At 43.1% G+C, this 21,903-nt stretch overlaps 1 long non-coding RNA gene and 1 pseudogene across 2 annotated transcripts in view; one reads left to right on the top strand and one right to left on the bottom strand.

The window, feature by feature from the left end:
- Positions 1-10,483, bottom strand: part of LOC103751620 — a 28,515-nt pseudogene extending 18,032 nt beyond the window's left edge.
- Positions 10,484-17,074: 6,591 nt separating this feature from the next.
- LOC108490041 overlaps positions 17,075-21,903 on the top strand; it is a 16,858-nt gene continuing 12,029 nt past the window's right edge. The window contains exons 1-2 of one of the 2 annotated variants that reach the window (XR_003847313.1): positions 17,075-17,131; positions 17,962-18,074. This is a non-coding gene — a long non-coding RNA (uncharacterized LOC108490041). Of the gene's footprint in view, positions 17,171-17,961; positions 18,075-21,903 lie in introns of both variants that reach the window. The other variant, XR_001872085.2, reaches the window with a different exon arrangement.

Here is a 21,903-nt window from a genome sequence, read left to right as displayed (position 1 = left end):
GCACTAAAATAAATTTAAGACTAGAATGTTTCCTGAGGTTTTTAAAAAATTTATTTACTATTTTTATTTTATGTATATGCATGTATTGCCTCCATGTAGGTAAGTACACCCGTGTCATGCAATGCCCGAGGAGGTCAGAAGAGGCTGTCAGATCACCTGGGACTGGAGTTACCAACAGTTATTAGCTGCCCTGTGGGTGCTGGGATATGAACCCAGGTCTTCTGTAAGAACAACCAGTGTTCTTAACCGCTGGGCCATCTCTCCAGCTCCCAAAATTTTTAAAAATAAAAATGCTGTTATTAAGTTCTGATTAAGACAGAGTTTGGGCCAACAAGATGGCTCAGGGGGTAAAGGTGCTTGCCATACAACCTGACAACGTGGGTTTGATCCTGGAACCCACAATGGAAAGAGAAAAACAACTCCTGAAAGTTGTTCCCTGATCTCCACATGCACTGCACAGTGGCACCCCCCCCATCATATACACACACTAATAATAAATAAAATACAAAAGATGCAGTGATTAGCTGGTTGTGGTAGCACACATCTGAAATCCCAGCACTTGGGAGGTAGAGACAGGAATTTTGGGAGATCAATGCCAGCTTGGGTTACCAGAGACCTATCTAAAAACAAGCAAACAACAACAAATACTCAGGGCTTTAGACTTCCTCAAATCCTTACTGCTGGTAGTGATGGCAAATGGTTCAGCTACTTTGTAACAGTGAAAAAAACTTGAAACTGCCAGACTGGTTTTCATTTTATTTATTACTATTGTGGGGTTGGGGGCGGAGGGCACGGCACATTTGCTGTGGGTGAGTGTGGAGGTCAGAGAACAACTTGTGGGAGTTGTTTCCTCCCTCTACCACGTGGATCCTGGGGTTCGAACTCAGAGGGTTAGGCTTGGGTGGCAAGTACCTCTATCTACAGAGCCATCTCTCTGGCCCCTGACAGTTTCTCACCATGTTAAATGCAGACCTCTGAGACACAGCACTTCTGCTTAGTCCTTGCTACAAACCCTAGAGAATGATGATGTCACATGAAGAACTGTGTAGAAGAATGTTTATAGGTGGAAACCATCCAAATATAGAACAAACCATGGATTCACCACATGATAGATCACCACTCATCAAAAACAATTAAGTAAAATAAGAACATCATGCCTGTGGCAGACTTGCTGACACTGACCTGGATTCCTGGGGCAGACACTGACTATCTTGCTCTGGACAAATCACTGATATTCTGAGGTCCAATTTCAGCAAAGTTTAAAATGAGTCAAAAGTAATGACCAAGGAAGCCAGGTGTGGTGGCACACACCTGTAATCTCAGCACTTGGGAGGCTGAGGTAAGAGGACTGCAAGTTTGAGGCCAGCCTGGGATGCATACCAAGCCCATCAAAAAACCCAACCCAACCCCCAAACTCTCTGGCAACTCAAGACTTGCTCTTGCCTGGGCTTTTCTGCCTTAATATGGAAGGCCAGCAGGGCTTTCACTTTTCTGAAACATGTCTGTTTCTGTGTTCCCCTGTCTCTGTGGTTCCTAGTTCACAGGAGCAGACCACTCTAAAAACCGACAGTGATTCCCATAAGCTATACCTAGGTCTAGGAAACTAATTTTAGTATTACAAACCTCACCCTCTGGAATTTTCTACATCAGATAGAAAATAGCCTTCCAGGGCAGGAGAGGCTTGAACCTGTCTCAGGGAAGGACCCTGACAAGACACACTAGAATTCTAAGAAAACTTCTGACCGGTGGTTAGGTCCGTCTGTGTCCATTTCCCACCGTAGACGAGGGTGTTTGGGGACAGGTCACCGATCTGAGCTGGGAAGGCTGATGCTGACTACCTTAGGCAGGTGCGGCGTCAGTGCCTGAGGCCGGAAACGAATCACAACCAGCCTTGAATCAGCGCTTCCTCATTACCAGCTTGTGACCGTCGCCCCACCAACCAGAGCCTCGCTTGTTATCCATAATGAGGGTGGCTACACCGATCTCACAGCGATGTGTGTAAGTCAGCCAATGAAAACAACAGTGTTTTCTAAACACGGCAGCGACTGTCAATCAGGACTTAGTAACCTGCACAAGGCTGTTTATCTTTCCATACAGGTGATCTAAGTTTCAAAAGAAGGCCACGAGGTCAATAATGATTAAAACCTTCATGCCCAGATGGGAAGATGGATTCTTAACCCAGGGCAATAATGAGAATTTGTCCGGATAGTTCAGACTCTGAATGGAGCTCTGCGAGCTTTTAAGTCCAGAGGACACCTGCGCATGCGCAGACGAGCAGTCTGCCCTGATGTGCCCTCGCCCCCCCCGCCCCGGCTGTGAGATGCGCCAGGAGCATTCCAGACTACATTTACCATAACTCTCCTTGCCTTGAGGTTACGCTGCAGGGTTTAAGCCTTCATCAACTGGTCGGAAGGAAGATGCTTATCAGAGCTCCCAGTCCTCCATCAAATCCTGATAGGAAAAACAGCTGTCAAAGAAGGGGGAACTGTGGTTGGAGAGATGGCTGAGAGGTTAAGAGCAATGGCTGCTCTTCCAGCATACCTGGGTTCAGTTCCCAGCACCCACATGGCAGCTAAAAACTGTCGGTAACTCCAGTTCCCACGGGATCCGAAGGCCTCTTCTGTCCTCAGGCATTGCACGACATGGGTGCACTTACATGCAGGCAATACATGCATACGCATAAAATAAAAATTAAAAAAAAAGTATTTGGGACCAACAGAGTTTAAGAGAAAACACTCCCAATGGCAAACATACATAATATAAAAAAATACAATGCAAAATAAAAATAAAAAAGTGTCTAAGCAGATCACGCACGCACCTCAGAGCTGCCCATCTGGCTAAACCTACAACTTTTTTTAATACTTAAGAATTTCTTCTGGTTCAGTTATCTGGTATGTACAACTAAGTTATTCTTTTCTTTAACTGCACTGTGGGTGTTATTGTGTAGGCAGGCATTGCACCCACCCATGCAGACAATACACTCCTACACATAAAATTAAAAAAAATATCCTTTGTGACAGGTATTTAGGGTTCAGTTTTCACTGCTATAAATAATATGCAGCAGATATTATTACCCACACTCTTTTTGCATATTTGTGTATTTATTTCTTTGACATAAAGGCCCAAATGAGAGCTGCCCAATTAAAAATGTATCTAAATGAAATCTTTGATAGATGCTAAGAAATAGTCCTGAGGGCCTGGAGTGATGGCTCAGCGGTTAAGAGCACTGGTTGTTCTTGTAGAGGACCTGGGTTCGATTTCCAGCACCCACATGGCAGCTAACAACCATTTGTGTACTCCAGTTCCAGGGGATCTGATGCCCTCTTCTGACCTCCTTGGGCATTGCCCAACAAGGGCATCGCACCTACCTACATGCAGACAATACACTCCTACATATAAAATAAAAATAAAATATTTAAAAAGAAATAGATCTGAGTGTACATTGTTTGATGTCTCCTCACATCCACTTCAACACCAGAAGCCTGTGGGCTTTTTGCTGCTGTTTGATTGTCTGTGTTATAGCTAGGTGAGAGGATTACAGATCACCACCACACGAATAAGCCAATTGAAAAGGAAAGGAGTCCTTTATTGATAATTGATTGATAAGCACTCAACTGAGAGTGGCGGGTGCCTTTGAAAATCTCACAGCACTGAAGCTCCAGGGGTGCAGAGTTTATAAAGGCAAAAGCCGCAAAAATCATAGCAGTTTGGGCCAGATGGAGGTCGGAGAGACCTTGCTACAGTAGTTATTTTGGTTATACCTTAGCAGTTGTTTTGTTTAGACTTCTAGGACATAGTCAGGGTCCTGAAAAGCCCTGAATGTGTTGCTGGGGGAAGCTAGTGGCTAGAAGAATGCCAGAGCAGGCACAACCTGGAGTCAGGACTGGCCCAGGACCAAATGGAGGTTTTTCTGCTGCTTCAGTTTGTTTTTTGGTCTTTTTGAGACAGGGTCTCTCTGTAGCCCCAGCCAGCCTAGAACTCGATATGTGGACCAGGCTGGCTTCGATCTCAGAGATCCACCTGCCTCTGCCTCCCGAGTTCTCGGACACCTGGCTGTTTGTTTTGAGACATGGTCTCATCATGTAGCCCTGGCTGGCTAGAACTCATGGTGTAGACCAGGCTGACCTCTAACTCACAGAGATCTACCTGCCTCTGCCCCTGGAGTGCTGAGATTAAAAGCAAGTGCCACCATGCCTGGCAGCATGCATTTTAATTAAATGACTAAAAAGGTACTTAAGGGTAAACATGAATACCATACTACTTTTTTGAAAAGAAATGCCTAAAGAATTGCTATTTGCATTAAAAAGTAGTCTATACATCTATTCATTCAACAAATATTTATTGAAAATCTGATGTGGGAATGGGAAGATAGGTCATTCAGTAAAGTGCTGCCTTGCAAAGTTTGGTTCCCAGAGCCCATGTAAAAAATAAAAAGATTCCTGTTGGTTCACATTTGTAATCTGAGAGCTGGGGTGGAGCTAGGTGACTTCCTGGGGCTCTCTGGGCGGAAAGACTAGCCTACCTAGAAAGCTCTAGGGTGAGAGACCATGGTCTTTGTTATTGTTGTTTTGTTTTCATTTTTAAAGTGAAGCCAGGTGTGGTGGCACAAGTCTTTAATCCCAGCACTTGGGAAGCAGAGACCAGCCTGGTCTACATAGTGAGTTCCAGGCCAGCTGGGGCTATAGGTAGATCCTGTCTCAAAAAAAAAAAAAAAGATAAAAATTCCCACTCTGATGGTCTGTAGTTGACAAACAATGGGACATTTAAGGGCTTATAATAAAAGAAACATTGACAAAGATTGTGGGCTATCTAGCTCTGGCACTGGGGCCTGAACTCCTTAGAGACCTGACATGTTGTTTTCTGTCTATGGCATTAATAATTCTTCTAATAAATGTATTACCTCCCAAAAGACTATCTCAGAGCCCTTGAACCCCACACCCAAGACCTGAAGGGAACTGTTTGGTTAATAAGGACCCTGTGATGGCAGGCTCATGACTCAGACAGATTGTCAAAGGAATTAATTGACTGATCCTTCTGTTTGGGTTACATCTGAGGCCCTGTCCCCTTGTGAGCATTTATACCCTATTATTCTGCCAACCGAAGTCACCTAGATTATAGTCATACACCACCATACTTGGTTGACATGGTGTTGGAGGTCAAACCCAGGGCTTCGTACATGCTAGGCAAGTACTCTACCAAGTGAGCTACATTCCAAGAGCTTAGAATTTACATTAGTTTCTTGCTATTTTTCCAACTATATTCTTCCTAAATCTGGATTATCAGTTGAGTCACTGAATTAAGGATGTGTTTCCATCCACACGAAAGGGACAACCAAATACACACACAAACACACGCACACGCACACACACACACACACACACACACACACAACAGCCAAATTCTGCTTCCCAGGAGATTTTTTTTTAATGATTTGTTTTTATTTGTACCAGTGCTTTGATTGCCTGTGTCTTGTAGGGCCTTAAAAGACAGAAGAGCCATCATGTGCATGCTGGGACTTAAACCCAGGTCCTCTGGAAGAACAGCAAGTGCTCTTAACCCCTGAGCCAGCTCTTCAGCCCCAGGGTTTCTTTACTATGGCTTCTCAGACCTTTCCTGAGCAGGGTGGCAATGCTGAAATTCCTCACTTCCAGGTCACACACCACACCTTTCAGACATACCTAGAAACCAGCAAGAGGCTTCCTTCCCTGCTGTCAAGTGTTTATTGTGGACTCCTCATGGAGCTAGGAGGTCTGCTAGGTGTCATGTGTGGAGGCATTAGGGGTAAGCAGCATGTAGGTGAACCACTTTCTCACGTAGTTCACTTGTGCCTTTGGGTCTTGGGCTCATTTTATTTTTGTTTAGCATTTATTATTCAATTTAACGAAAGAACAGTATTGTATAGTCCAACTTTTCTTTTGAGACAGGTTCTCATGGATTCCACGCTGGCCTTGAATGCCATAGTGGCAGGTGATTTTGAACTTCTGATCCTTCTGCCTCTACCTCCAGAGTGCTGGGGTCATAGGATTGTGTTCCTACGTCTGGTTATGGAATGCTGGCTTTGTGCACATTAGGCAAACACTTTACCAACTGAGTCCAGCCTCTACCATCCAATGTTTTGATTCAATGAAAGAAGTTATAGGAGTTCATGATGGATATTTCTATTCACATAGTCACTTGCTGTCCTGTGTTTAGACATTTAGTTTCTATCAGGACTCAATAGCGAATCAGAAGCTACTTTTCAAATGGAGGAAAGTTATCATGAAGCAAGAGGATGCCTTACTCCAAATCCTAGATAGCTGAGTTGTAACGAATCTTCTAATCCAGGAACATGGTATCTTTCCATTTATTTAGGTCTTTGATTTTTTTAGAACATTTGTGTATTTGTGTGTGTGTGTGTGTGTGTGTGTGTGTGTGTGTGTTTACAGGCATGTGTGCCACAGCTTGTACGTGGAGATGAGAGGGCAACAGCCTGTTCTCTCTTTCTACCATGCAGGTCCTGAGTATCGAACTCAGGTCACCAAGCTTGGTGGCAGGTGCCTTCATTAGCTGAGCCATCTTGCCAGCACGTCTTTGATTATTTTAATCTTGGTGTTTTACAAATGGTACTAAGGAGAATGGACACATTTGCCTTGGTTTTTATGTGGAAGGAAAAGCAGTGAGACATTAAGTACGACCTTCAGCTTTATTTGTAGTTTCTCTTTATCAGGCTGGTAAAGTTCCCCTCTATTTCAATGTTGCTGACAGAGATTATCATGAAATAGATTATGGGCGTAGCCACATCCTTTTTCTGTACCAACTGATATAATCATATATTTTTTCTTTCTTTAGCTTAACACAATTTCAGATAACTGGTTAATTTTCAAACAATAAACCAGTTTTTCTTTTTTTAAATTTTATTATTTTTATTTTATGTGTATGAGTGTATTGTCTGCATGTATGTGAGTGCACCCATGTCGTGCAACGCTGTGGAGGTCAGAACAGAGCTTCAGATTCCCCTGGAACTGGAGTTAAGGATGGTTCATAGCCACCATGTGGGTGCTGGGAATCAAACCCAGGTCCTCTGCAACCATGCCAGGTTATAGTGTATCCTGCTTTTTATGGATATGGATATACTCATATTTTGCTGAGAGCTTTTTCTGTTCATAGGGAATATCTGTCTTTAACTTTTCCATGTGCATGTGTGTGTATGTATACATGTGCATACACGTGTGTATGCTCATGCATGACATAGTATGTGTATGGAGATGAGGGGACAACTTTTGCTAGTCTGTTCTCTCCTTCCACCCCTTGGGTCCTGGACATCAAACTCAGGTCATTTAGGTTTGATGGCAGTGCAGCCATTTCACTGGCTCAATTTTATCTTTGAAATAAATCACAGCTGTTGGATTAATTTTGTGTTTGGGGGATTTTAATTTTCTTGATTGCTGTTCTTGCCCCTTCATTTCCAGTCTCTAGTTTTTGGTTTACTTTGCTCTCCTTTTGTTTCCGTGAAGATTGTTGAATCGTGACTTTCTCTTTTATTGAATAGTTGTTCAGTGCTCTCCATTTCTCCATAAATGCTGCATTAGCTGCATCTACAAGGAGTTTGTTGTATTTTTATTTCATTCAGAGTTTTGTTTTGGCCTTCCCTCTGACCACTGCAATACTCACTACAACACAGAAAATAGAGCTTTTGCCAGGAGTGCCTCACATTTCTAAGTTATTCTGGAGAGCCTGGGATTTTCCTGTTGTCCCTTTGTTACTGACTTGAAATTAAATTCCATTACAGTTAGAAAGAATATTTTTATAACCTAGATTTTAAAATACCCTTCATGTTTGATTTCTCAGGATTTGCTGGGTGTTTTGAGTCATATGTTTGTATGTTTTTGCTAATTATTATGAGCTTCTTTAAGTATTTATTTAGCCACTCTCTTCCTTTACACCTTCTGGGTTTTTTATGACATGATCATCAGACATTTTGTTTTTGTTCTGGAAGCCCCTACAGGTGCCTTTTTTCTCTGTCATTCAGCTTGGATTAATTTCCGTTTCTGTTTCCTGAAATTCACTAATTCTCTCATCCCCATTCTGCTGTGAGCCCACCAGTGAGTTTTTATTTCACTTTTTAAAAAATGTGTATGAGTTTTTTTTAATGTATTGCCTGCATGCATGTGAGTGCACCCATGTTGTGCAATGCCGTGGACGTCAGAAGAGGGTGTCGGATTCCCCTGGATATGGAGTTAAGGATGTTTTGTAGCTGCCATGTGGATGCTGGGAATCGAACACCGGGTCCTCTGCAAGAGCAGTCAGTGCTCTTAACCGCTGAGCCATAATAATTTCCTCTTGCCTCTTCTCTTTATGTTCTATTTCTTTGCAGACAAATTCTATTTTTCCATAGTTCAAAAGTATTCAAAATTACTGATTAACACCTATTCATGACAGCTGCTTTCAAAATCCTTCAGGTAACTGCAACATCTGTCTTCTACCAGTTTCTGTTTTATGGTTGACTTTTTTCATTTGAATTGAGGTGTTTTTTTGCCTTTTTTTTAAGGCTTTCAATGTATGAAATTTTGAGTTGACATTCTGATTCCTATTTAAATCTTTCATCTAGTCAGTCTTTTGGTATTTTTCCCCCTATGGTTCAAACACTAGTTTTCAAAGACCTTTTGGTTCATCCTGGTTTATTCCATGGTGTGGTTGGCCACAGATCCAAGAACCAGAATTCCACACCATCATTCAGTACTCAGATCTTTTGTTGTGTTGTTTCTTGTTGATTTTGTACATGGGTACAAAAGTTCAGAGTTCTGCCTAGAACACCATACAGTTTAGAAAATTCTTTTCTCTTATCCCATTTTCTTTGTAATTCTACCCCAATCATCTAGTTGGAGAGGCATCCCCCTCTTTTTTCCACAAAGTGTTGAGAACAGACAGAAATCTGTCAACATTGCTGCTGTCACAGGTTCCGGTGTGGAAGGAGAATGGACAACAGCTTGTTACTACAAGACATGAACAGAACACAAGGCCCTTCAAGCTGGTGTGGTTGCTCAAGCCTGTAATCCCAGCACTTGGGAGGCAGAGGCAGGAGGACTGCCTTGAGTTTGAGGACTGAGCTGCATAGTGAGTTCCAGGCTAGCCTGAGCTACCATTTGAGACCCTGTCTTTAAAAAAAAAAAAACCACCAAAAACCCCTTCATTCTCATTACTTAGGAGGCAGAGGCAGAGGCAGATAGATTTCTGTGAGTTCAAGGCCATCCTGGCCTACATCGTGAGTTCCAGGCCAGCTAGGGCTACAAACAAAAACAAAAACAAAAGGTTCTGGTCCTGGTGGCTGATGGCTCTTGGGAAGATGGCAGCAAATCTGAGGACAGTTTCAGTTACATAGTGAATTTGCAACCAGCATTGGCTGTTCAGCCAGACTCTGTCTCAAAACAATAACAACAACAAAACAAATAAAAAACCCACAACAAAGCTAAACAGTGCTCTGAGGAGATGATTCAGTGGGTAAAAATCACTTCCTGCACCAGCATGAGGACTTGAATTTGAATCCCAAGCACCGACAGCCTCTTCCTATAATCCTAGTGCTTGGGAGGTAGAGACAGGAAAATCTTGGTGTTTGCTGCTGTAGCAGGTTTTTTTTTTTTTTTTTTTTTTTTTTTTTTTTTTTTTTGGTCTTTTTGAAAAAGGGTCTCCCTGTAGCCCCAGCTGTCCCGGAACTCACTATGTAGACCAGGCTGGCCTTTAACTCACACAGGTGTGGTGGCGAGCGCTTGTAATCCCAGCCCTGGGGGTTGGGTGGAGGGCCGGAGCAGGCGATCCTTGGGCTCGCTGGCCAGTCTAGATTCCTCAGGCGAGGCCCAGGTCCCAGTACCAGAGCAGGTCTCAGAAGGACAGGGTGGCCAGTGAGGACGACTCCCAAAGTTGCCTCTCTGTCCTCCATCGGCAGGGTCGCACACGTACACACATTCACGCAAAGTGAGTCATCCACTTTCTGGGCGGGTGTTAAACGAAAATGAAGGCAGCTGTCACTACACACAGCTGTCACTGCCTGCCCCTCACGTTCCGTTCCCGGTACTTCTAGTCCGGGTAAAATGCGGGAGGCGTGGAGTCGCCCAAAGATGACGTATTCCGATGCGCGTGGCAGGTGGGGGGCGGGAAGATGACAGGAGGGGGCGGGGCCTGCGGGAGCCTCGCGGGGCGGAGCTGCGGCGGGAGCCGTGTTTGCGCAGCGTTGTGTCCCGGGTGAGGTCTCCAGACTGCCAGCCGGCCTGTTGACACTGCGGACAGCGGGGTGTGAGTGCTGACTCCGCGGACCACGGTGGAGTAGCTGGCCCCGTTCGCGACACGCGCGGCTCCAGCCTCGGCGTCTCGTCTGCAGCCCGTATCGCCACTGGCGCCACGGCCCGAGCCGCAGGCCGCCGTGAACCGCGGAGCCCATGAAGGTGCGGGCCCCGCCACCGCCCTCGCGGCGTCGCTGGCGTCCCGGAGCGCCCCGAACCTGCACGGGCATGGCGGCGCATGAGTACGGTCGTGGAGTCGCCGCGGGAGCCGGGGAGGACGGCGGCGGCTGCGCCTCCGGAGGCGGCAGGCATGCCCGAGAAGCGTGCGGACTCGCAGGTCGCTGCCAGAGGAAGGGTGAGTTCCGACGGGGCAAGTGCCGGGCCGGGCGCGGGCTCCGCCGTGCCGCTTCGTGTCCGCTCCTAGGCATGCTGCGGGAGATCGGCTTATTGTTTCTAGAGCCTCGAGACCGGGCACAGTAGATGAAAGTAACTCGGGCGCCGCAGAGTTCTCCATCCCGTCAATTGACGCAGTCCTCGGGGCGCAGTTTTTGGTGCACACCCGCTTAGATACTGTGTAGGGCGCCCTTCAAAGCACCCTTCGCTGGGTCTACCCAGTAGCCGGCGGGGAAGCTGGCGCGGAAGGGGGCGCCGCCTTTCTGCTCCTTCCGCCTCTGGGCTGCAGAGGCCTGAGTGGTCGGCCAAGGGGAAGCTGTGGTCCCTAGACCTAGAGGGAACAAGCTGAGGCCGGTACCTGACGGTGAGATGACTTTGACAGCAGCACTGGAAAGCTTATTTTCATTGGCCTCAATTTACAGGACAGGCCTTAGCAGTGGCACCCAGGTGTCTTATGGTGGGCAAGTTGACCACAGCACGGGGCCTGTCGTTTCTTCAGTCTTAAGTATAAAAAAAATTGGGGGGGGCAGTGTCTGTTTAGAACCTAACACATAGAAAATGTTGGATTGAGTTGAGTACAAACTGTTGCCACCGTGGAAGTTTTCTCAAAGAGAAATACATGCAGTCTTTTTTTTCGATTTTTAAGCATGCATATCAAATTTTAGTTAAAGTGTACTAAGCAGTTACGTGTGATGTGTGTGGCTACATGCGGTGATGTGAATCCCCATTTAGTGGAGTTGGGAGAAGGCTGAAGTAGCAGTAGGTAGGGTGAAATCCTAGGTCAGAAATCATACATGCAAAAATACTGAGGAAAAACACTGCCTCCCAATATTCTGTGAGGGCTTACTTACTAGGTGCCAGGTTGCAGCAACCCTCACAAGCCTTAGAGTTTTGCCTGCTCAACATCTTTATGTTTCATTTCGTGGTGTTTTAGAATTCGACTAGAACTGATTTGTAGTCCTGATTCTACCAGAGTGTAGAATCTGTTCACTACCAGAGTGCCTGATCTGTAAACTGAGGGTTTAATCATCCTGATCCATATTTTTGAAAAAGCATGGGTGGGGAAGGTCATTTCTTCAAAAATAAGACTTTTCTAATGTGGAAAGGGGAGAGTTTGCCTTGTAGGGGGAATTCTGTAGAATTGGTTTTTCTGTTAAGTAGGTAACACTTCTTCCTAAACTGGAAATGAAACTAAATCACCAGTTCCTCTTTTTGTCTTCTGCCAGTTGATGGACAGTAATTACTAACTACTGTCCAAGCTAATAACTTATGAAGTGACTTCCTTCGTCTCTTCCCATACCTACAACAGTGCATCTTCATGGACCAGATACAGCTTTTTGTCGTCGCCTTTGCATCCCTCGGGTTCATTTTCTCAACATTTTTTGAGCCCCATCCCTTAAGACCCTTGTTACCATCAGTCTGCTGTTCGCATTGCTGGTTAGTGAGATTCAACATGTTACTTGTGATCATTAGTGCTGCCATTTGTTTTCCACTGGTTGCCTATGTCTTAAACTGCCAGCTGGAAGCATCTTGGCCTAGTGATTAGGGGACCATGCTTGGAATTCTAGTTTCCATCTTTATTACCTGTGTCACTTTGGGTAAGTTACATAACTTTTCCTGATAATAGTGTTTACCTCATAGGTTGTAGGGTTGCTGCAACCTGGTACCTAGTAAGCCTAAGTGAATACTAGGTGATGTTACTCTTAATGTTTTGTATGTGTGATTTTTTTTTTCTTTTATGTGTATAGTATATGTGTGTGCTTGTTCGTGTATGTGCACGTGTGTGGTAGAGGTCTGTGTGGGATATCTTTCCTCTATCTGTCTCCACCTTACTATTAGTGTGTGTGTCTATAATGTATGTGTGGGATAAGATGCTCAATGCTGCAGCTCGTGTATAGTTTGGGGACAACTTTGGGGAGTCTGTTCTGTCCTTCCACTGGGCTCTGGGGCTCAAAACACAGGCCTCAGGCTTCCAACAGAAGGTATTTTTGCCTGCTGAACAATCTCACTGCTGTTCCACTGTATTTTTTGAGACAAAGTCACTGAAACTGGAGTTCATGGATTCCCTAGACTGTATGGCCAGCAAGGTCCAGGGATTCACCTCTACCCCTTCCTGTGTTAGGGTAACAGACACACACCATCCTGCCCAGCTTTTTATGTAGATGCAGGGGATCTGAACTCATGTCCGTATGCTTACATGACAGGCACTTCACTGAGTGAGCCATCTCCCCAGTTCCTGTGAAGTTTGAGTGATCATAATATATACATGAGTCCTGACTGTGATAGGAAATACTCAGTTCTCTCCCATTTCCTAATTGAGACCAGAAGCAGACTCCAATCTAAAATCAGTGTTGATAATTTTATGTGCTTAAAGCAAAAACTTTGATGGGATGTTTACTCAAAGAAACCTATACTCTGTTTATTCTCCATCCTTTGTTCTTTGGATCCTGATGTGTATGTAATTTTTGGTGCAAATTCCTCCCAATTTTTTCCCTCTCTTCAGAGTAAGTACAGCATTATTGATCGCTGAGAGTATTGGCTTTCTCGGCCTTTCCTGTAGTTAGTGCAGTAACTACCATGTGCAGGGCCAGTCTTAGTCTCAGTGTCTGGAGGCTGTGAAAGCAGTGAATATTCTTAGTCACAGGCACTCATGGCATATACCATGAGTATCCCTTTCTTTCCTGTATCCCTTTCAAATACTGTGTCCTACAGCCTCCATGGTTTTATTAAAGAGTTAAAATGTTCTTTTTGCTTGGTTTCAGAGAATAATTACTTTTGATTCTTTGGTATTACTACTGATCACAGAAAACACTGCTTGTGTACAGGGAATTATTCAACCAACAACTTTTCTACCTCATTTGGCAAAAAGATGTATGTACTTGAAAAACATTGTAAAAGAGATGACATGATTTGAAAAATAGAAGGGATCAAGCTTTTCATGGAATTATGCATTTCTTCTCTGAGAGCCTCTGTCTAAAAGAGTGTTATGTCTATCAAGAAAACTCAAATTTCATTGTCCTTTCTTTGCTCTGTTCTTCCTTGCTATGGAGGATTTGACACACATTTGAGGTGTTTTATCAGAACTGTTTGAATGATCACTAAATGTAGATTTTTCTATTATATATAACTTTTATAGTCAAATAAAGGAACAGTTGCTTTGCAGTCATTTATTCTTGGGCATCTGATAACAATTAAGATTTGCGGCATAGAAAATACACTATTTCTTTCAAGATGTTCATCAACTCCAAGAAGCCATACTTGAATTCCAGTACAGAGCCATGATGTGGAAACTCACAAGATCAGTAATATTCTGGTGACATTTGATGTCTCTTGAGTTGATTTTCCTTAGGCTGTTTCAGTCTGTCCCTGTGAAGGCTAATATTTTTTTAAAAAAAATAAGAATAGAGGCAAAGGGAGGACTGCCTAAATATGAGATCCTGAGTTCATATCCCTAGCACTCATGTAAGAAAAACTGAGTATAGCTGTGTGGCGTGCCTGTAAGCCCAGCTGTATAGGAGGTAGCGATAGAAGTATTGCCAGGGCTTGCTGGCGCCAGTTTAGCTCTAGATTGAGGGACCCTGTGTGAGGGGAATAAGGTGGAGCGTGGTAGAGCAGGATACCTGATGTACTCCTTTGGCATCTATGCATGCATGGGGATGGGCACACGCACCTGCACACACACATGCACGTGCATGTACACATACACATACACATACACAAAACCCATAGGCAAAATGGAGCTGGGCATGGTAGCACATGCCTGTAGTCCCAGCACTTGGAATGTGGAGGCAGGAGAATTCAAGGTCATCCTTGGATACGTGTTGAGTTTGAGGCTAGCCTGAGCTATGTGATAAGACCCTGTATTAAAAAAAGCAAACAAACATGGGAAAAATGGAGTAGCAACTTCTGTTTTTAAAAACTGGCCCAAAAAACCAGGCATGGGGTTGGGAAGATGGCTCAATGAGTAAAACGCTTGCTGGGTAACCATGAGAACCTGAGTTCAGATCTCCAGAACCCTTGCAAAGCCAAATACAGTAGTGGGTAATCCTAGTATTCCTAGGGCAAGATGGCAGGCAGATTCTGAAGAATCTCTGGAAACTCACAGGCCAGTTATAGCACAGAGATCAGTAAGAGACCCTGTCTCAGAGTGGAAGGTGAGATCTGTTGTTGTCCATATTCAGGGATTTTCTGCTGTTTCTTCCTTCCACATGGACTCTGGGCCATCCTTTTAGTGTTTATATGGGGAAAATGATCAGTACTGCTGTGGCACTTCTGCAAAGAATCTTGTATGCCTTTTTTTCTCCCTTCTATTTTAACTCTGATGTGCTTCCCAAGCCCCTTTTACTTTCTCTTTTAAAATCTAGTCTTCTACTAGAAACTTTATTGATATTATTTGTACTTAGAACTTTCCAGTGAGGTAATATGATATATATATATACCTCAATACCCAGATGTTTTCCTGTCTTTATTATTATTTAATCTTCCTAAACAAAATGACTGGTTTTCATTTCTCTAGTCTGATTTTGTTAAAATTTTCAAAAGCAAAAGCATTGTGGCACACACCTTTAAGCTTAGTACTCAGGAGGCAGAAACAAGAGGATCTCTGTGAGTTTGAGGCTAGCCTAGTCTATATAGGGAGTTCTAGGCCAGCCAGGGTTATGTAGTGAGACCCTGTCTCAAACAAACAAAACAACCAATTATTATATTTATAATATTTTAGGGACGTTGGTACACCTCTACTGGTTTTAAAAATTATTTTGGGATTAGTGTGGTGCTGCATACCTTTAATCCTAGCACTTGGGAGGTAGAGACAGGTAGATCTCTCTGAGTTCTAGGCCAGTCTGATCTACATAGTGAGTTCCAGATGAGTCGGATCTACATAATGAGACCCTGTCTTTAAATTTTTCTTTTCTGTGTCCATGTGTACATGCTTTCTGTACATCTAGACCAGACAGTCTGGTATACATAGTGAGTTCCAGGCCAGCTTGAGCTAAATAGTGAGACCTTGTCTTTAACAATTTCTAATTTTGATTTTTTTCTGTGTACATGTGTGTGTGCTTAGATGTGCATGTATGTGGAGGCCAGAGGTTGACATAAAGTATCTTCTCAATCTCCCCCCTATGTTTTTAGACAGATGTGCTCACTGAAACCGAAGCTTGCCAATTCTGCTATAGAGGTTGGCTATCAATTCAAGAGATCCTCCTGTGTTCTCCTCCACAGTGCTGGGATTGCAGGTATGTACTTCTGTGTCGGGCTTTTACATATGTCCTGAGGATCAAATTCAGGTTCTCATGCTTGCTCGGCAAACACTTTGTTACCGACCCATCTCCCCAGACCCTTGTTTAACATTTAACTTTACTGGTGACATTTCTTGTATAGGGCCATATTAACCTTTGCCTTACAATTGTAATATGTTAGATTTGTTTAAGTTTTATGAATTTGGAATAAGCTTGCATATTTAGAGGTCAATTTGAACTAAATCCCTTTTTTGGGTGGGGAAACTTTCATATGAACATAACATAGATCTAAAAGTACACAGAAACGTGTATACTAATCACAAAAATATCAAATTACAGACTCAGACTAGCAACAGACAAAACGATACATAAGTACTTACATGAGATTAACAATTATGAACACTTTAACCAGAAACTGAGTATGTCCTTAATAGACTTAAGGGAGACAATATGGATCTCAAAGACATTATATGTGTTGGGGAATAGCTTAGAGGTAGAGTGTCTAACAAGGCAAGGCCCTCGGCTCAGTTCCCAGTACCAGAAAAAGCAAATCACAATTAGATCAAACAACAACAACAAAAACCACATGACAACTCAGACAGAGTGGTGTTTTGATGCTTTCGTTGTGAGAGTGTGTGCACAATTTATGGCATAAGATTAAGGGTTTTCTTAAGGGGAGGATTTTGTTATGAAAGTGTGCTAAGCTGTATCAAATAATTTTCTGTAGTGGTTGAAATGACTGTATTTTTCCTTTTGTTCTGTTAATGTTAATGTTTATTACATTGTGTTATTTTCATATGCTGAATCATCTTTCCATTGCAGGAACAAATTCCTCTTGGTCTTGACTGATAATCCTTTTAATATGATGCTCAGTTTGCTAGTATTTTTTTAATTTTTTGCTTCCCTATTGATAAAGTATTTTTTTTGCAGTTTTCTTATCATATCTTTATCTGTAATATCTTTATATTAAGATGATTCTGGCCTCACTATATTAGTTTGGAATTTGTTGGCAGGCTTTTAGAAGGATCAACATTAATTCCTCTCAAGTGTTTGGTAGAATTCACCAGTAAAGTCATCCAGTCCTATGCTTTTCTAGGTTGGAATTTTTTAAAAAATATATTTTACTTAATATTTTTATTTTAGGAGTCCGAATGTATTGCCTGCATGTATGTGAGTGCACCCGTGTCATGCGATGCCGCGGAGGTCAGAAGAGGGCATTGAATTCCCCTGGAACTGGAGTTAAGGACGGTTCGTAGCCTCCATGTGGGTCCTGGGAATCGAACCCAGGTACTCTGCAAGAGCAGGCAGTGCTCTTAACCACTGAGCCATCTCTCCAGCCCCATGCCTGGAAGGTTTTTGACTGTTGATTTAATCCCATTATTATATAGGTCCTTTCAGATACTTACTTCTTTGTGAATCAAGATTGAAAAGATTTTCGTTTTCTAGTATTTTGTCTTTTTTATCTAGATTATTCAACTTGTTGGCATAAAATTGTTCATAGTTATCTCATGATCCTTTTTATTTCTATACAATCAGCATTTAATTTAATTTCAAAGTTTAGTTCTTCTCTCTCTCTCTCTCTCTCTCTCTCTCTCTCTCTCTCTCTCTTTAATTTTGGGAACCTGTGAGTCATTAGCCAGGCCTGGCGGCACACAAATAATCCCAGCACTCTGGAGGTATAGACAGGAGAGTCAGGAGTTGAAGATTATCTTTGCCAGCGTATAGAGGTCTAGGCTATTCTTGAAATACATAAGACCTGTGTCAAAAAAAAGAAAAGTAAAAAATTTTAAAGTTGCTAATTGTGTTGTTCTTTTTAAAGAATTCACACTTGGATTTGGTGATTTTCTGTGTAATTTACTTATCTGTTTCATCTACACCCTAGTATGTCTCTGTCTGAACCTGGAGCTCACGGTTTTTTGGCTTTGCTGGCTGTCCAACAAGCCCCGATGATCCTCCTGTCTCTGCCCCTGTAGCAGAACAAGCCATTTATAGTGTTCCAGCTCAGCACCTGTGGGACTTTCCTGCTGCTGGGACCAGTGAACGAGGGTTCATTAGCCCCCTCTCAATTCTGCTTCCAGACCCAGAGCTAGAAGAGGCCTGTGCCAGTGAACCTGGAACTGACAGGTGTGGAGACAGGCAGAGCAGACCTTCATCACTCTGCTACAGGCTATGAGGCTAGACCGATGTGCAGGTGAGGCAGCCCACCAACTCAGGGCTACAGCTGGTAAGAGTGAGGTGAGATGAAATTATAGCCCTGGGGCTTTCCACCCACCGGAGTGATGAGGCCCTTACCAATGAGAGGTAGCTGCAAGGTGAGGTACATGGTTTTAAAGCAATGGACAGCCACCCTGAGCTAGCTTAGACCTCACAGTTCTGAACACAGAACGAGCCTCTGCTCAGTTGTGCTGGGACTTCATAGAAGATGATGTCCCATGGCAGGAACAACATGCAAGGGTGATCATATGATGAAATAAGCTTCAGGCCAGGCTGCCCTCTTCATAATACCTATTCTCAAGGGAATTCATCCACGCTTACCAGTCCTGACAATGTGAGACAATGTTAAACCATTCATGAGGGCAGCACCTCATGATTTATCTTCCACTGGACCCACCTCTTACAGGTTATGTTACCTGAATACTGGCATACTCAGGACCAAGCTATCAGTACTTAAACCCATAGGAGATGATTTGTAGGCCCCAAATAGAATAGCACTTGAATTACCCTCACAGCTGAGCTCAGCATAGCCCAGCCCAGAGTAAACACCCTGCTGGGCTGACATGACAACAGACACTGCAAAATGTGCTGTTTTGTGGGAGAAAAATAGTGTTTAGGAAATGTATGCTTTCAGGTTGTGTTTGTTTAGGACAAATAAACTTTTGAATTGTATAGGGAAAAAAAAAATCTTAAATTGTGTCAGCACCCACCCTAATTCCTTCCTTTACTTTCAGGTGACATAATTCCCAGCCCCCTTGCTGTTTAAAGCTATGAGTGAAGCTGCACACATTAGCCCAGGCAGCCCCTCTCAAAGGTTCATCTCATGTGTGTCTCAGAAAAACCGTAACCTTCCAGCTCCATCTTTAGTGCCCCAAGTAAATGCTATTCTGATTTTTTATTTGACAGAGCTTATTGAGGTGTAATGCATATGTATGGAATTCACTTGTGACAAGTGAAAAAGTCAATGATTTCTACTATATTATCTGATTTGTATATAATTAGCCAATTTGTAATAATCTACAGTCTCACCCCATCCCTAAGCCAGGGCTACTTAAACTTTTTCCACTTATGATCCTTTTATTAGCTGAGGAATTTTTATGTGACTGTGTGTGTGTGTGTGTGTGTGTGTGTGTGTATAAAGTATACAAATCAAGCATTTACTGAAAATAAATCAAAAAGGTATTTTAAGGTTATTTTTATTGATTTTTGTGCATTTCACATAATAATGTATCTTAATCATATTAAGACCCACTCTCTATCTGCACTGCCTGCCCCCTCCACTGGACTTTATGCATTCTGTCATATGTGTTAAGGTCTAGTGAGTCAAGTTTGTGTCCCCAGATGTCCCTCAGTGTGAGTTCAGCCATTGCAACTTGGCCAGCCTATCTAGTATCACTCCCTTAAAGAAGACTAACTCTGCATCACCCATTAGTGATCAGCTGCCCATAGTTTCTCAGCTAAGTTGGGACTTGTTACCCATTTCCCCATGGTTATGCTGGGTTTTTGTTTGATTTGAGTTTTCATGGGTCTTGTGCATGCTGTCACCATTCCTGTAAGTTCATATGAGCAAATGTTGGGAGCCATGCTTGACTTAAGCATTGGGGAAAAGAAGTCTGCCACTTTAAGAGCTGCTCTGCTCTTTGCTTCAGCATCTTGAGCTGACAGGCTATGCTTTCTTGATTAATTGAATACTTTGGAAACATAACTAAAGAGTATTGTTTCAGTTTTAGAGCACTGGAGTTTCTCACCACTATTCACTTGGGTTCTATATAAGAATCATGAATTTTGGTAGTTGCTAAGAGTGATCATGGGCAATACACATTGTATCCTAGAAATTATAAACATTATGTATCTGTACTTATCATGTGAGTATCGGGTGATGGTGACGTGATGCTTCTACGTGCCGCATCCTTAGTTACTTTCTGTTAGTAAAATATCCTTGGTGATGTCTTGGTTACCCCTGATCTGATTCCTATATAAGATCTGTGTTCCTCACAACAAAAAGCCATTCTTTGATTGCTCACCTAATTGTAATAATCTATCTTCGAATAAATTCATCACATAACTTCACAAGACTTTTGTCTTGGTTTCTTTCTTGTTGAAGACCCAAGCCTGGTGGGCTTGGGGGGTCGTTTGACAAGCAAGTTCTCAGCCTCCTGGAAAACTCTGCTTCTTTGTGGTCATCCACCACCCCTGGCTCTTACAGTCTTTCCACCACCTCTTCTGCAGGGGTTCCTGAGCCCTGAGTAGCAGAGATTTGATATAGGAGTCCTGTCCAGGGATACACCTTTACAGTCTCTTATTCTCTACATTTTGGGCAATCGTGGCTTTTTGTGTTAATTACCCTCTGTTGCATGAGGAAACTTCGCTGGTGAGGGTTGAGAGATGCATTAGTATTTTCTCTGTCCCCTGTTTTGCTGTGTTCTGTGAGCCTTAGTATAGAGGTTGCATTGTAGATGAGTTACTTAGGACTGGGCACCTCACAGACACTTATTCTCTGTGTTTGACCAATTGTGGAACTGTGTAATAGTCTCCATCTGTTGGGAAAAGAAGTTTCTTTGATGAATGGTAAGAGGTATACCTGTCTGTAAATATAAGGATACATATTTAGCATACAGTAAGAAATTATGTTTGTCAAGGGCTGTGACAAGAGTAGGTTTTTCTTTAGGATCTGTGACCTCTCAAGTCATGTGTATTTGGCTATGTTTACAGTACCACACATGAGTTCCCTCCTATTGAGCAGGCCTTAAGTCCAATTAAATAGCTGTTGATTACCCCCATGATAAAAGTGTCACTACTGCACCAATAGAGATAGTTTGCTGCACTGGTCACTGTTATGGCTATCAGGTTTTACATCCAGGCTGGACCATTGATTGATTTTCTCCCTTAGCAGCTTGCATAGCATCCCCTGATACTATGAGGGCTAGTCTTCGGGGAGGAGGCTTCTGGAGCAGTTACAACTCGATTGCCCCAAGTCTTGTGTCTGAAGTATGTCCTGTCTTCAGCAGTAAGTAAAACTTTTAGCCCAAGAGTAAACCTTTAACCCAGCTTAAGCTTTTAATTAGTGATAGCTGAGTTATTTGTTCAAGACAAGGAGGTGGGCTAAGGGCTGTTGACCAAGATGCTTTCCTCAGAGCAAGGAGCTTAAACGTTGGACCCAGCCACTTTTCTACTGCTAGTCCTGCAATATTCTGTAAGACAGGGATCTGAGAACTGATCTTTTCAGCGCCCCTCCCTTCAGCAGAGAAGCCTGAACTTTAAAAAGTTTTAGGTTTATCTCACCCTAGAGCATGCCATCCTGGTTTCCTATAAATAGGGTCTTACCTTTAGGTTCTGGGAGGCATTCAAAGGCTGTGGCAATAGCCTGTGCTGAGAGTCCCTTGGACTATTCTGACCAACAACTTGAAGGGAAGTTTCTCCTGTCTGGCACTGTGTTTCTTGCTATATAGCCTTCAGCTATACACATGCACTCATATACATATATTCTATACATATTTTAGTAAGTTTTTGAATTAATACATTTCCCTCTAGTTTTCCACACCACCTAAGCATTATTTATCTCTCCTCCCTCCCCAGTTAAAGTACCCCCCTTTTCCCCATTTCACCCTTGATAATACCTGTCTCCTTCTAGTCCCCTCTCTCAGGTTCCTTCTTCCCCCTTTACCCTTATGATTCCTTTCCATTTTCCTGGCTCCTGTGGTTACACCAAGATACTCATATATAAGGATTTGGAGCTAAGAGCCACAAATGAGAGAGAGAGCATTATGTCACTTGTCTGTATTACTTAGTGTACCAGCTTCTAGTTC

This window comes from Nannospalax galili, unplaced genomic scaffold (assembly GCF_000622305.1).
Source record: "Nannospalax galili isolate Female #2095 unplaced genomic scaffold, S.galili_v1.0 scaffold467, whole genome shotgun sequence".
In the NCBI taxonomy this organism is placed as follows: Eukaryota; Metazoa; Chordata; class Mammalia; order Rodentia; family Spalacidae; genus Nannospalax; species Nannospalax galili.
Note: the sequence above shows the minus strand (reverse complement) of the source record. Positions and strands in the feature narration are given on the sequence as shown.